Here is a 15,730-nt window from a genome sequence, read left to right on the forward strand (position 1 = left end):
GTATGGTATGAATATGTTCCGGTCGTTTCGTTGTGTGTGTGTTGGGTCTGTTGTGTGGGTATGTTTGAGAGTGATGTGTGTCTCGTTTCTTACCTTTGTTTTGGAATCTCACTAGCTGTTGAAACCGGGTATGTTTCGGTTTTTGGTAGGTTTGACTGGTCATGTTCGGTACTTGTTCGTTTTTTGTCTTTTTCTGGAAGATTCTTTAGCCAGGTTATCTTCCTTTCGATAAGTCTTTTGGATTTTTCCTCCTCCTCTCACGATTCAGACTCCCAAATTCCAATAAGGAATTGGTGGGTCTCCTTGGGGCATACTTTTCTGATGTCGGTGAGTATTTTATCGTCGATTTTGGTGTATTCCTCTGTGAGGTGTATCTTTCTGTCATCCTGTATATCGGTTTCAGCTTGTAGTTTTGATATGTTTAAGGTTTTTTTAAAAAGAATTTCTACTCATCTGTGTTTTCTGGTGTGACTTTTTCTCGGAATTTGTTTGGGATAAACTGCTCCTCCATGGTTAAAAATATCCTGTAGGTTAGGGCGGTGTCGCTGCATTTTACTGCACGGTAGTAGGCCATGTTTCTCTTTTTAATAAGAGTTTTCCATGGTTTGAGGGGGTTTTCTTTTGTTTTCAGCACTTCATTCCGGATATGTGGTTCCGTTCGATGTTCTAAATATTCTAGTTGTTTTTTTTTAAGAGTTCTATAATTTCGTCGATGTTGGTTAGTATCTTATCCTGTTGGTGGGATATCATGAGGATTATTCTGTCCATCTTTTAATTCAGTTTTAGAATTTCATCCTCGAGATGTTTTTTCCATGTTGGGTGTTGTTTGGGATTCTGGTGTATTCTCTACAAGTTTTTTACGTGTTGGTGGCATTCTGTCGTTGTAGTTAGATATATTTATATAAAATGGGTTGAGAAATTCCAACGAAAGAAATATGTATATTAAAATAAGGGAGTAGTCACCAATAATGTGTATTTTTTAACATTATTTTATTATTCCGTGTTTTGTTTTTTGATTGGGAATTATGTTTGGATCATTGTAATAATGTTTTTAAGTCATTGACATCGTTTTTACGCGCGTTTCAGACGGTCTGTGATGCGTCCTCGTCAGAAATTATTTTCAATGGCGATTTTCGCAGTTAATTTGAAGTTTTTCCAAGGGGTGGAGGCTTGTAAGTGTTTATTATTCATTGGTATGCTCAATTTTTATTGCTCTTTTATTGGGCTTGTCCAGGGAGACGTTAACCTGGCTGTAGTCGCTATCTCTTTCTGCTAATGTTTTTTCCTTTAGGGTTGGGTAGGGTGTGTGTGTGTTTATGTGTGTGTGTGCGTGTGTGCGCGTGTGTGTGCGCGTGTGTGCGCGTGTGTGTGCGTGTGTGTGCCTGTGTTTGTTTGCTTTTATTGGTTTGGGATTGTGTATATTGTTTTATAGTATTTTGGGGTTATTTGCTTCCTTAGGAAGGCGGCTGTGGTCCGAGGCCGTTACTAATGTGTATGTGTGGGGAGGGGGAAAGTTGCCTCTTCTGAAATAAGGGTAGGGGTGTTTTATTCTATTTTGATATTCATTTTTTGGATTCTTGGATTTTAGTATTGTGATTTTTCGTTTTAGTCTTTTCGTCAGGAGACTCAGCTGAAGAGAGCCTGAGGCGGACATTAAGAGCAGTCCTCAACTATCGGGCTTGAAACCGTCGGTACCGACTACCGATATAAATGTAAATTCCTGTATATATTATACAATATATATATATATATATGTATATATATATATATATATATATATATATATATATAGTAGATTAAAGTTGAAGATAATAAAAATGAACCATCTTTACGGGAAAGAAAATATTTACACGAGTTAATATTTTTAAATGTGTATAAGTTATGAATAAAATATAATAGTCACTGAAAAATTATGTGGTGCACGTGGTACGAGCAAGCAAGATTTGAAGAATAGTCAGATTTAAAGTTTCTCATAAAAAGCATCAGAGCCCTTTTTAAAAAAAAATGATTGAGAAAGAGAAAATAAGGAAGGCGAATTCTACTGATACTGAATTTATTCAATTTAATATTATAGTGAAAATCATAATTTGCGTGTAATTGTCTCAGATTTTTACATCATAATGCCATTTATCGCAACTTCTGAAACTAAACGATTAAAGTTGGAATCCTATATATTTTGGTCTAAATTCTAACTTATGGCACTCAAGTCATATTTTTGAGATTTGGAAATCACTGCTATATTAGGTACACTATCCATGAAGTATTAGCTCTATAATAAGGAATAAGACATCTACATAATCAAATATATTTATATATGACTTTACATAGTTCTCTGTCTTAAAACCAACACAATTAAAATGGTATCATTATAATAGCAATGCTTAGGGCTTTACATCTTCGTATTAGATGGAGATTTACACAACTTTTTACATTACAATATAATATCTCGTTAAAAATCTATCAGTGAAAATTTAATATTTTTTTCGGTTTTATATAAAAAAGAGATGAGCGAAAAACCCACAAGAAACATTATCTTATATTAGTCTTTGGCGGTTTAAAAATAACGTAAGATATACAGATGAGTTAAGATTGAAGGTTTCTCCAGGTATAGCATTTTGTGTACACATCGACACCATACACAATTTTCTTTTCATAAATATATATTAAAGAATAGCAATAATCGATTCTTTCCCAAATAATCTCGAACAACTATTTAATACGCAACAAAAATAAAATAAAACAAAAAGTACTGATCGATTGTTAACTCTTTGTAATAGTAAAACATACGTAAGAAAAGAGATTGAACTATAAGAGACATTTACAAAAGTTTTGTAGACGGTTGTAAAATTTATAAGTAATTATTTTAAACAATCTAATATCCTTTTACACAATTATTTTAACGGTTCACACAATTGTTTTAACACTTAAACGATGTTGTACACAATTTTATCTAATATATTTGTATTTTCATAAATGCCAATTTCTAAATACCAGCGCGTTAAAAAAATTATACCTCTTGCAGTTGGATTACTACTGGAAATTTTGCATGGAAATATTTTCATCCATATCTATAATGTTACAAAATACAGTTCGCAAGAATGTATGTTTTTTGGATAAAGACGTGTTTTACTCTATAAATATAAAACTTATTGAGTGTTGCGCATTAATCAAGCGTTTATATTAAACTATGCATATTTTCGTATATATTATTAATCATTATTAAATAGAAAGCTATAGCATATCTTGACGCAACAGATATGCTATAGCTTGAAGCATAAAGATATGCTATAGCTTGCTATTGAATAATGATTATTAATATATACGAAAATATGCATTGCTATATATCAGGAGAACTATTTTTACGGGATATTTAAATGCGATATCTGTTTTCAGAAACTTGTGTAAGTCGTTATTATAAAAGAAAATATTTAGGTCGAAACTAAATAAAAATTGACGAAATCTGATATTTTTCTATTTGCATTAAAAATATTATACACAGTGTTGGTCATCTGGAGCATTAAAATTTGTTTGACTTTCACTTCAGCCGAATGGCTTTGAAAAAAAAAAGTGCGACTCTTGCGGAAAGCCAGTTAGACATAAATATATTATCATATATCAAGGGCTATAATTTTTGCCTGTATTTAACAGGATATCAACTCTAATGTTTGAATAAGCTTCAATTAATAATACACATTTGCAAGTATTTTAAGCGTCTTTAAACCGCCATTTACAGACATTAATGCATAAAATTATAAAATGTTAAAAAACAGATAAAATGTGAAAACTGTTTACTTACAGGGTACCCCAATAAAATCTATACACTCTTTAAATGGCCATAAAACCAACATTTATTTTAAGAAAGAAGAGTTTCATACATCAAAATACTGTGGACAAATGAATAAACCAGCTAATTATCAAAAGTGTTTAAATTATGGTTATGAACAGGTGACAACGTTCATTGATTGAATCGAAAACGGCCCTAATCAGTTCAATTGGTACGTTGACACGTCCTTATTTCAATTCTTGCTTTCAACTCATTCTTTGTATCTCGTTTTGTGGTGCGAATCCAATGTTATACATGCCACACGTATGACCCCCCAAAGAAGAGAAAAATCAAGGGGAGTCCACATCCAGGGAGCCTGGACAGTACATGATAATTCTTCTTCGCCCTACTCGTTTTGCAAGCGACTATCCATATATGCCTCTACGTCATGAGGATCGTGGGGAGGTGCTTCATCCTGCTGGAAGTGCCATTCTTTATTCTTAAACATCTCTTGGGAACGTTGCATATTACATTCATGTAGGAAGTTGATATAATTTATAGAGGGTATAACTATTATGGTGACATCGCCCATATTGTTTATAGACAATTCAAATAGAGCACGTTTAATCACATGTGATTAATATAATTAAATTGGCTGTATTTTAACTTTTTCTTTGAATGGTATGCACGAAAAAATATCCCACAACAAACGCATATCTCTCCATAACAAACATACAGTTTATATTAAAATAAAGAAAAGTGGAAAAAGACATAGTTATTTTTAACTATAACCGTGCGAAATTGTAAAAAAGTTTCTCATTATAGGTTATATTTTTTATATTTTTTCACCAAAAACAAGGCACAGTGCTACTTTTAAGTAGCGGGCTACTATCGGGTATATAAGTTGCAGGAGTATTATGAAGGGATAGTAGTAGGAAGGTATCTATTCATATTACACTTGGACTTCTGCCTGCCGGTACAGTTGAGAAAGCAGAATCCCGGAAGAGAGTTCCAAACTCTAGCATCTCCGGGGAAGAAACACTTGCAGTAGAGGGCTTTCTTACCGCTAGGGAGCTCTACTGTAAATCTTTACATGCGTTAAATGGCACACCACACACTCGAATATTATACAGCTGTTAACGTAGCAGCCACTCTAAGCGCTACTTAAGAGTTAGGGAACGTGCACTATCAGTCGGAGAAAGAGTAGCCAGGAACTCTCAAGCCGGTACCCTCGACCAATCAAACAAAAGGCAGTCCAGTCTAACTGTACCGGCACATATAGTACTGAAGAACCCCCACAGTGTCTAGTTTAGGGGGATCGGGTGTGGCGAGAGCGGGGTAAAAGGCGTTTATTACCATAGTTACGAAACACGTGTCAGTTGATAGTTATATTTAAAGAAAAATAATATATATGCCGCTCCCAATGTGTGGGTACCAAAATTGTGAAAGGGAAAATTATTCCCAGCCCGCAATCAGGTAAAAATTCACTTTCGTAAATAATTGAATTCATTCAAAAATTATCGCAAAGAAAAATAAACAATATCTAAGTAAATCACGATGTATCCAAACAGTCCAGCAAGATGGACCAGCGGATAAAGGTGTCCCGATTTCGAATCTCGCTAGATTCAGCACGTCTGATGAGTCATGTCGTATATATCATTAATAAACACTTACAATAGACAAAGTATATAAAATTAATATCATTAAATTCGGTGCATGTTTCTTCTTTCCTTGCATGGTATTGATTTACGTAACAGACATGGTATTAATTTCAATGAAGAAACAAATGGTGGAAATAAATATAGAGTTCGTTTAATGCATGAAAGTGGAAAATTATAAAAGGTCTTTTAGTATAGGTGATTTAGATATCTTTTCAAAACAAAAACTTAGAAGACAGATACCACAAGAAGGGCATTAATGCGTGTGTGCCACTATCATCTTATTCTACTTTAACGATTTCTTCAGCATTTTACTCGTTTAATTCTAGAGAAAATGTGTAGTATTCAGATAATTGACTATATATATATATATATATATATATTTATATACATATATATATATATATATATATATATATATATATGCGTGTGTATTCATACATACAGAACAAAAGGAAACCCTACATCATTTCTGAATATATTAGAAGTATTGTATTTATAAAAAAATGTAAAAAAAAATACTATTATTTATTTAATGCAAACAAATTTTAAAGAACAATGTTTTACGTGGAAAGGCCTACGTTGTCAGTCTGGGGCATCGAAAACGATTATTGTCCCCCATCTGACAGGGAATTAACATTTTTCATTGAGATTTTCTTTCAAATAATAATTCCTCAAGAAACCATGTGAATCTGAATGTTGTACATAGATAAATGAAATGAATATTTCTTAACTTACTAAAAACTACGTTTAAAAATGTTCATACTAAAATGTTTCGGTTATAGTTTCCGTGCAATGTATTTGTATTCTAATTACAAACAATGTATTTATTCGTTATATGGGTTCCTTTTTCTTAAATACTTATATATCTATGTCGTTTTCTTTAGTTGTTTTGCTTTACGACATATCAATTTTTGGGGGTTATTAAACACTAATTCTATTTTGGTTGTGTTGTTTTAATGCGAATCCACCTCTGTTGTTTAAAACACGAGCTGGCCAATTGTTGGTTTCTTAAAATAGAATCTTATTTGAAGCTTCAAGTAAAATAAGAGGAATGATGGGCCAGGTACGTTTATCTGATTGACCTGGTGTAATTGTCCAGAGAACTGTTATACATCCCATTGTAAATACTATATTTCCGTTGAATCTCATATGTGAATATATCGACACGCACATACACACACGAGAACACTAGACGAGTATAAATCCACTCATAAATGTATACTTGTTCTATACATTTAATAGACACGCATACACATGGACGTTTTATATATGCATACATATATGTATATATATATATATATATATATATATATATATATACACACATATATATTCAATAGACCCGTATACACATAAACATATATATATATATATATATATATATACGTTTATATATATATATATATATATATATATACGTTTTATTTTTATTATCGTATCTTTCTGTTAAGTTACATTATTGTTTCAGCTACCCGGCAGTTTTTTTTTGCCCGTCTGTAGCTTCCTCAGACTTTTACAGAAATGTTCGTTGTTATGGGGTGAAATAATGAAAGAGTGAACAGGGGAGAGTTCTCTACAACAGTATTGAGCACTGCCTTCAGTTTTTATTAATTACCATTTCCACTATATATATCGTGTTATATACATGCTCTTTTATATTTTACTTCCGGTGAATGTAAGGTCAAATACAGTAATTTCATAAATATTATTTATGCTTTTAGTTTTGATATCATCAGATACATATCTATATTGATGGATTTTATTTTTTTCATCTCAAAAAGGATTTTTTTTTTACTAACATATAATCATGCATTTAGAAAATTACGTCCACTATTTAGACTAAAACTGTTTCAGTTCGTTTCAATTTAATTCATTTCCATTTAAATTCAAGGACGTTGTTTCGATTGTCATGTGAATAATGTTGGTAGAAGTTAATACAAATAACGTAGATGAGTATGTCAGCTACATGATGATACATTTCTCACATATAAAAATACATTAATCAGAAAAAGAAACAATGTCTGGAATTCCAATCCAATCATGCAAGAACCAATTTGATCGATCACCGGAAGTAAACACCAGGGAGGCCAGAGTGCACACGCCAGTTATAACATATCAAATATAAAAACCGGAAATGAAATGGCATTCATCAACTTTTGATTGGATTTTATTATTGAAATAACTAATCGATATTATCGATTGCATCTCCGTGCTGAATTCATTCATTTTGATTTCTACTTAATTTTAATAATACTTCCAAATTATTAGTGAGAAAATATTAAAGTAAAAGTATTACAATATAATAATGTGTACATGTCCGTGACAAAATATTTTTTTGAAAATTAAGTTATCCTTGATTTCATGAAGCCTTTAACATAAGTAATACTATCAAAGTTTGTTTTATTGTTCCGGTTTTATATATTTTTAACAGGCAATATTATATAAGGTAAGAGTATTTCAATTGGTGTTCTGTTATTTAATTTGATCTTTCTTATGATATCGCAAAACATAAGAATATGATAAAAAACATTAAATAAGTTGAGGTTTTAGCCTGTTCAACACATTATGGCTCGTTGTCATAGAATTCTAATTTGTGAGACATTGATAATTCAATAGTTATAACTTGTCTTATTTCTTGCAAATCGCAAAATGTTTATTACCATAATAATTAATTCGTTGCAATGTATTATTATATGGATTCATAAAAATCAAAGCTGCTTAATAATTTCCGAGAAGACCTCTAGAGGAATCTATTATTCTGTGTCTAATATGTATTCATCAATAACTGTGCCCCCAAAAGATACTATAATGCAGAAATTAACTGCACCTTACTAAAACAAGGGTCGCTACACATTTTCAGAGGAATCACCCCAATAGTTTCTGAGTAGAAGTATGTAAAACGGATAAACTGGCAAACATAACAACAGACTAAATATATATAAATTCATTGCATTTCAAAAAGTCACAATATGTGTGTAATAATGGTTAATCTGTACGTGTAATGATTACTTTACATGAGATAATAGAACATCAGGACCAGTGGAAATTCTACGGGTTTAGAAATATATGTAGTCAACAAAATATGTGTTGATAACGATGATAATTTTTCTGCATAGCTTAAAAAAATTCTTTGTGGACCGAAAAATAAATAACCCGTAGCAACCATGATTTTATTATCATTTCAATGAAAACAAGTAAAGTATGCATGATTTCCCATGAATGCACAGTGAACGATGTATATAAAGTGACTTAGTTCAGTATTTGCCTGTTCCATTTAGCCCCCAAAGTCCCCAGGGGACATCAAACTTTGGTGAAAATGAACAAACGGTGCAGTTTAGACCTTAATATTTATAGATCTTATTTCTGCAGTGTGCAAAAAAAATGAATAAGTCTATCATTTTCCTCCCTCTACTAAGCTCTCAAAACCCGCAAGGTCTTAACATATTGAATTTGAGTTCAGCACCATGCAAAACTGTTCAATAGACATACACAAAAAATGGCAGATAAACATGGTATAATAGTCCAGAAATTAGAGGGTTTTTATTAGCCCTAAAGGAGTCCTGGGGGCAAACCCAAGAGTTATCGCGAAGTATAGACAACAAGATTATATAGAAATCAATTAGTTACAATTTTTCCGAAAGTTTTTAAAAATTCAAAGCATTATTTTTTAATAAGCACAACAGTGTAAAGTTTAGCCATTTCAACCCGAAAGGCACCCCTAGGGGAAGCTGCAGGAGTTTTCCCGGAAAATAAGTTATTTAACGTTTTTACTCATATAATGTTTAATGTTTGTACAAAATGTCCAAAAATTCGAAGGCAAAGTTATTAAGAAACGGACGAACGAACAAAGGTGAATTTACAGGTCCACCCTCCTTTTGTTGTGGAGTCAAATACTGTTTATTGTATTTTTGATATTGGACTGATCGAAATGAGATAATTTAATAAGCACTGATAAATAATCAAGAAGGTATATTGTGCTACATAGATCAATGCATATGATGAAATCACACTGTCAGATGGAATCGCTAATTTGCTCATTGATTCGAATGCTTATCAGCAAGTAATTTCCTTGTGATTTTTCCTATTTCCTTCGAATATAATAATTTACATAATGTTACACCGGTTGCTTTGTTCGCTTATGAAATGCTGCACGTTCAAATGACTATGGTTTGCTTTCCGAAATCATATATTTTTAATGATACACGAAAATAAGGCGACGTCAACAAGTGCGCACCCCATATCCTTGTCAAGCATTATTAGATTTCTATTTTTGGAATAAACATCGTGGTAATTCGTATTTTTAAAATAAGTTGGACTATCATAAATTGGTTTTGTCAATTTTTAAAGGATAATATACAGACTAAGGAAGAAACAAGATCAAAATAATATAGATGTGGCGTGAGTAATATAAAAGAACCTGAACAGGAATGGATACTCTTAAAATTCAGAAAGTGTGAGTGAACACTTTATGGATGCAATACATCATGGAATTTCGATATGTTCACGTACAAATCAATTCACTTAAATAGAATAGTGGAAAGTGGTGACGTACCTAAAAAATAATGTTTATCGTAAATGGATGCGTTTAAGTAAATGCAAATGATTACAATAAATATACAATGCAAATGAGAAATCCAAGGAGATTGAAGGAGACCGATTAAGATATCTACAGGATGTACTGGAAAATGAAAATTGTAATTAATAAATAATTATTAAGCAGAAGTTACATAAATTAAAAGATGCAACTTTATTGAAAGTATCAAATTATTCTTTTGTACTTACAACTGTCGACAATTATTATTACCTATTCTCCAGGAGACACATGCTTTTTTTTCTGCTAATGATTGATAAATTGCATTGACTTATATAGAAAGTACACGCAACTTAATGATAATAATAATCATTAGTTTACAAAATTAATGGTATATTTTAATCTTGAAAAAGAAAAAAAACGAATAGTTACCTCTAAGCCCACGCTCAGTGTAAAAAAGTGTTCATAAGAGCAGTGTAGCCTGTTGGATTCAGTAGTAAATTTATTGAATTAATTAAATTGTTGGTTTATTTTTATTGAAATTGTCGGACTGACTTCCTCATCTTGGTTGTCATAGTCACAAAGTTTCGGCCGTTTTGCCCCCCGGACTTCATCAGGTGTTTTGTGTCAAAATGGGGGCACTGTTTGTTTGGAGTCTCGAACCCAACCTTTATTATAATTACGGGGTACCGTGTTCGGACTCCAGCTAGGATCTGGGACATAGTTGATGATTCACTGTTTTGAATGTTGCTTTTCACTGCCTCCGTTCAGCATTGAACTCAGTACCTTTGGGTAACTATAAACTTTGATAGAACGTATAGTACCACTCGGCCATATGCCACTAATTGGTTTTGTTTAATGTTAAACTTATGTTGTTATTCAAGGTGTTATCTCTCTCTATTAGATGTGTCCAAATTGCATTCATCTCTACGTTTGGTTTGCTCGGTAGGTTATGTCCGAGCATGTGAGCTGTTTCTTTAAGTGTTCTCACTTTCTAGTGGGTCTCTCTGTTTATTATTCTTACTTCATCCCATAGGAGGCAATGCACCCCTCTCCCTCCAGACATGGTTGGCTATACCAGATTTTTCCGTCTCCTCTTTAGTCACCGTTTTCGGTGTTCTTCCACCCTTAATTTTAGGGGGCGGCATGTTTCGCCCTTGTAAACCTTTCTGCATGAGATGGAGTTATGCAGTTCTTGGTCATGTTCTCCTCCATGCGGGGCTTCACTCGTACCAGATGTCGTCTGAGTGTTGACTCGCTTTGGAATATCGTCCTGATGTTGTAGGGGGCATATATTCTCTTAATCTTTTCGGAGATGCCTCGTATTTATGGTAGGCAGACCGTTTGTAGTTTTTAAGTTTCATACTCCTCTCTCTTGTACTATTAACACGTCTGGTGGATAGTATGCTATCGGGGTTGTTGTTACGACAGTGGATATTTTTCAACTTGACCATTTCTTGGTGGTATGTAATGGTGTCGCTACTTATTGTCTCTTCTTGATGTTGTAGGCAGCGTGCGATTTCATGTCTGATACTGTATGAGTGATGGGAGTTCAAGTTAAGGTATTGTCCGGTGAAGGTAGGCTTGCGATATACGGATGTCTTAAACACATGCTCTGTGCGTGATATGAGTATATAAAGGGAGGCCAGTTGGTTATCTTTTTCTTTCTCCATTGTGAACTGTATCGATGGTCTTATTGAGTTCACATCGTCGAGGAGAGTCTGGATGTCTTCCTGATGGGGCCAGAGTATGAAGGTGTCATCAACGTATCTTAGCCACATGATTGGCTTTTGAGGGAGCTGAACTTAAGGCCATGTTTCGAAGTATTCCATGTATATGTTCGCCATCACAGGTGATAATGGCGATCCCATAGCTAGCCCCTCCTCTTGTCGATATGGGTCAGTACCCATTCTTAAGTAGGTTGGTTCTATGGAGATGTCAGCATTTCCATTAAGTTTGGCAATGGTACACATGTGCGCTCTTCTATGGGGAGGTCCGTTGATAGTTTGTCTTGAATTACTGCTAGTGCCACACTAGTTGGGACTTTAGTGAACAGGCTAACCATATCTAGGGTTACCATTTGGTTTGTACTGATGGGTGCTCCCTTGATCAGTTCCGTGAAGTGGGAAGAATTATTTACATGTGTTGCTGACTTGCTTACTAATAGGTTTATTATATCCACACGGTACCTGCTTAGTGGGTGGGATGCTGAACCTCGGCAGCTCACTATGGGTCTGAGTGGAATACCGTCTTTGTGTATCTTGTGGTAGCTTACTGTAATGATGGACCAGCTGTCTCATCGGAGCGATGTGTTCCTTGTTTTTGATAAGGATTTGTAACAGCTTTCTTTCGGTTTTCAAAGTTGGGTCATTCTTTATTTTACCGTAGCTATCATCTGCGAATAGGCCTGCTATTTTTCCAGAGTACTCCGATATGTCCATCACCACAGTAGCATTGCCTTTGTCTGCTGGCAGAATTATTATGCGTCTATCACTCTGTAGGGTTCTTATAGCCAGACTATCTTCCCGGAGATGTTTGATTTAGGAGGCATGGATTTCTCGAGTACTTGTCTCACTTTCCATCTTATTTCATCACCTTGGGTTGATGGGAGTCGCAAGGCTATATCTTCCATATGTGTTATGGTATCTAAGAATGGAACGCGTTTGGTTGTTGTTGCGAAGTTGAGACCTTTTTTAGTACTACTTCCTCTGAGTGACTCAGTTGGCAGCTGCTGAGGTTGATGACTGCTTTCACAGGTGAGCGGTGTTTTGATGTTACATTCCTCTGGTCTTTGAACTTTGTGAGCTTCTTGATTGGCGTCCTTTGACCTTCTCATATTCTTGTCTGTACGATTTATCCAGATCTGATTGGATTATCACCCTGTTTCCTCTTGAGTCACTTTGACAAGGAACGATATTCAGGTGTCAGACATTTCGTTCCTTAGTTTTTGTTTATTCCAGCGGGTGTGTTGAATAATTTTTCGAACGAGGGCATGCCCTGCCCTTTCAGCGACTCTACGTGCCTTCCTGGAATCCACTGATGTTTCTAATGTCAACCCTGCTGGTATGAGTTTAAATTTTCTACATCTGTACAAGAAGGTTAGATGATTAGCGAGTCTTGCTAGTTGCATATGGCCATTTTCCAGGCGTCACCATTCAATCTTAATGTCCGTACCGATTGGATAGTAATTGTCTGTATTTTTGAGATGAGGTGTTTTCATTTATTGGGATTGTCGGACTGAATTCCTCATCTTGGTTGTTATAGTCACAAAGCTTGATCAAAGGAAAACTGAGCAATCTAAACTAGAAAACCTGGAAACGCATAACTATGACCAAAACACTACACCCGAAGGATGACACTTACTGACTCCATGTAGAAAAGAAAAACGGAGAAAGAGGATTGTTTTGTATAGAAGTATGTGTAATAACACAAAAAAAAAACTTAGAAAAATACATAATCGAAAACACCGAAAGAATGTGTAGCTTCTAGTAGATAATAATAATAATAATAATAATAATAATAATAATAATAATAATAATGATAATAATAAAATAATGATTATAATAATAATAATAGCTGCCAAAGAGAAACCAATGACAAGCGGCTGTTCCGATAATGCAACTTTTTTGCAAATGTCATCAAAAGAGATGGAGAGTACTGGGCACCTTGGGAGTCTTGTTGTCACTCAGCTTCCAAGGAACACCACAGGCTGTTTTCAGGGAAAGGTCTCTGAAGACATGTGTGAAAGCTCCTTGTGAGCCAATAATAATAATAATTATAATAATAATAATAATAATAATAATAATAATAATAATAATAATTAAGATTTCGTTTATCAACGTCTCTCTCGAAAGGGATGGGGTGCATTTCCAGAGGATTCCCTTTACTCCCGGCTTCAAACCAGGAGCTTCAATGATCAAGGGTTTTCCTAAGGATTCTGGCGGTACCTGCAATTGCAGAGGTCTGAAGGCCGCCTAAAACATCGGTTATTTGTAGTTTTTTTCAGTTAACCTTCCAGACGACTTGATACTACTCTTAGTGTAGCAACTACGACCGGGATTGTTTTTGTTAAACCCCCGCGTATGCGCCTTATATCTAAGGCCAATGGAACGTGATTGCTCCACTTCTTATTCTCCTTCTCTGTCTCAGCGTACTGAAAAGTCTACAATCGGTCAGTTTTTTGAGACCTTGTCAATGACGACCAAATCCAGACGATTATTTTCCAATTGCTTGGTCGTTATGACACTTTTGTCCAACCATCCCTTACCTTGCCATCCTCACTTATCCTCACTTCATAAGCACCTCCTCAAACCATTTTCCTTAAAATATTTTTCATTGACAGTGTAATAGTTTCAAATACATACAATAAACATATCCCTTATTATTAAACTAATGTTCACATAAATATTCTTCAATTAAATTTTAAAAAATTCTGATTTCGAAACAATTATATTTACAGTATACTGCCTTTATAAACGGAGCTGTATAATTTAATTTGGAACAATTAATTTCTTTTCGCATCAATTTTTCTCACGGAATTTTATTTTTATGTGTGTTTGACGTAATACCTTATATATCAAATAAAGGGGACCAGACCGTCTCCATTTCGGAATGCATAAATATATGATATAATTAAATACATTGGTAATCATGTGTTTATAACGTTCTAGGTATTTGTCGACGAAAAGAGTTAAAGACAAGTTCCGTTTTGAATGAATGCAAATGGAACTTCCCTAAAATAGGCACTATGATTTACACCGGAAGGATATCTCCTCCACTAAGCAGGAACAAAACCAAATAACTGCTGTTTTCTAATAATACCAGACATCCCTCTTGTCTTAAATGTTGCCACTGACTTCATTCCAATCTACGTTTCATAGTTGTTCTATTAAACACACATATTATGTGTATGCAAGAAAGTATTTTATTTTTCCTTTAAAATCATTTACTGTCTCAATCCGTTTTAGCCTTTCTCTCTAGATACAGTCAGGCAACATTCTCCAGAATAAGTATTATTAGATAACTGTTAGTCCCATTCTGCTATGAGTTCTGTCTACACCCCAGCTATTTTGTATACAACAATTTTGTCCTGTATTTCATTTGTTGCTACTTTTTGGAATCATAGCCCGAAACTTCTCACCGATTACGATGGCTTATGTATGGAATTGAATGATTATCTACGAATCAAGATGTACATATCGTTTCATGGATATGGAAAATCGAAAACAGATCAGCTCGTGCTCTAATTATAATATATATCGGCATCAAATAATACTTTAAAATATTTACAAAAAATGACAATTGCATAAAATAAGCCTAGAATGTAAGTAATATATTGATTCGATATATCATTGTATTTATATAGGAGGATTTTTTAATTGTAATTGTTGCATTATAAACTAGCATTGCCTGTAGGTGGACGTTGCCTTAATGAGAATTAGTATATTTGATAGCTTTGCGTTCTAGGCACAGTTATATAGATATACAAGATATTCAACATTTTCTGAGTCTATTACATGAAGTGGAGCTCTCCTATATACGGCGATTCTATTTTCGAATGGTCACTCTTGTATTGACCAGGCTTAATGTTTGTTAACTAACATGTGTATCAACGGGATAATTCAATATACCCCCATGTATATATAACAATATATTATTAGCGAGGTAAAGACCTAATCGTATATTTTATACTTGTAATTATGTTTATGCTTTACTGTTGACAATTATGTTTATGTATTGTTGAGTGCGCTATTCTTACGTTATTTTCGTTTATGA

This window comes from Euprymna scolopes, chromosome 12 (assembly GCF_053919585.1).
Source record: "Euprymna scolopes isolate OS-2025 chromosome 12, ASM5391958v1, whole genome shotgun sequence".
In the NCBI taxonomy this organism is placed as follows: domain Eukaryota; kingdom Metazoa; phylum Mollusca; class Cephalopoda; order Sepiida; family Sepiolidae; genus Euprymna; species Euprymna scolopes.